General features: G+C 47.6%; 1 protein-coding gene across 1 annotated transcript in view; it reads left to right on the top strand.

Annotated features, from left to right (window-relative positions):
• Window positions 1–458, top strand: part of LOC119585037 (serine/threonine-protein phosphatase 2A regulatory subunit B'' subunit beta-like) — a gene marked incomplete at its 5' end in the record, with an annotated part of 15,978 nt that overhangs the window by 417 nt on the left and 15,103 nt on the right.

The raw sequence follows: 458 nt of genomic DNA, 5'->3' as shown, positions 1-458 counted from the left end.
TACAGGAAGGATGACAGTAGTAATGGCAATAAAGGGAGTAGTGGGGGTTAATCGGAGGGGGGGGAGAAGAAGACCCCCTCATCTTAACCTCCTGCCCTCCCCCCCTCCAATGCCCTCATTCACCTCGCCTCCATGAGATGCTACACATTTGCATGTATGTGTGTGTGGCAATGCCTCTGTTTCTCCCTCTTCCTGCTTCCCCCCCAATTTATTCACAATCTCCGCGTTCTATCATTATCAAATTCTACTCATAGCTTCAGGTTTTTTTTTAATACCTCGGGCTACAGGGACGCTCACTACTACAACTCGGCAACATACGCTGAAGGAAGGGATTTTTCCAGCGCTAAAAACACCATAAAGTCATTTCCTAACAAACACAACAGGAACTTACCTCTGTATTGTGATCTTCTTGTCACGAGACTTTCACTTCCTGATGCGAAGCGCTGTTGGATGCGGGG

This window comes from Penaeus monodon, chromosome 19 (genome assembly GCF_015228065.2).
Source record: "Penaeus monodon isolate SGIC_2016 chromosome 19, NSTDA_Pmon_1, whole genome shotgun sequence".
Classification (NCBI taxonomy): domain Eukaryota; kingdom Metazoa; phylum Arthropoda; class Malacostraca; order Decapoda; family Penaeidae; genus Penaeus; species Penaeus monodon.
The sequence above is the reverse complement of the archived record's forward strand: the minus strand, read 5'-3'. Positions and strand labels throughout refer to the sequence as shown.